The following is a 244-nucleotide window of genomic DNA, read 5'->3' on the forward strand; positions in this document are numbered from 1 at the left end:
AATAACTACTTTTACAATATATACTTGTAAATAGTGTGTAGTTGTACGTGCGTTATTTCTATACACAAAAAGAAACAAACGAGTGGATAGTAAAAAAAGCTAAATAAGAAAAATATTTATGTTGAATATCACTTTTCGTATGGTATAATTACTTTTACACTGTATATACCTGCACACATATAGGTAATGTGTGTCTATGCATGTCCGCATTCATACATACACCATACTTACAGGTGTATACAGT

The 244-nt window shown here is 29.5% G+C and overlaps 1 long non-coding RNA gene across 1 annotated transcript in view; it reads left to right on the plus strand.

The window, feature by feature from the left end:
* The window catches only part of LOC119593387, a 3,068-nt gene that overhangs the window by 1,034 nt on the left and 1,790 nt on the right, over positions 1-244 (plus strand). The gene's annotated exons all lie outside the window — the stretch shown is intronic.

The sequence above is a fragment of the Penaeus monodon genome, chromosome 32 (assembly GCF_015228065.2).
Source record: "Penaeus monodon isolate SGIC_2016 chromosome 32, NSTDA_Pmon_1, whole genome shotgun sequence".
NCBI lineage: Eukaryota > Metazoa > Arthropoda > Malacostraca > Decapoda > Penaeidae > Penaeus > Penaeus monodon.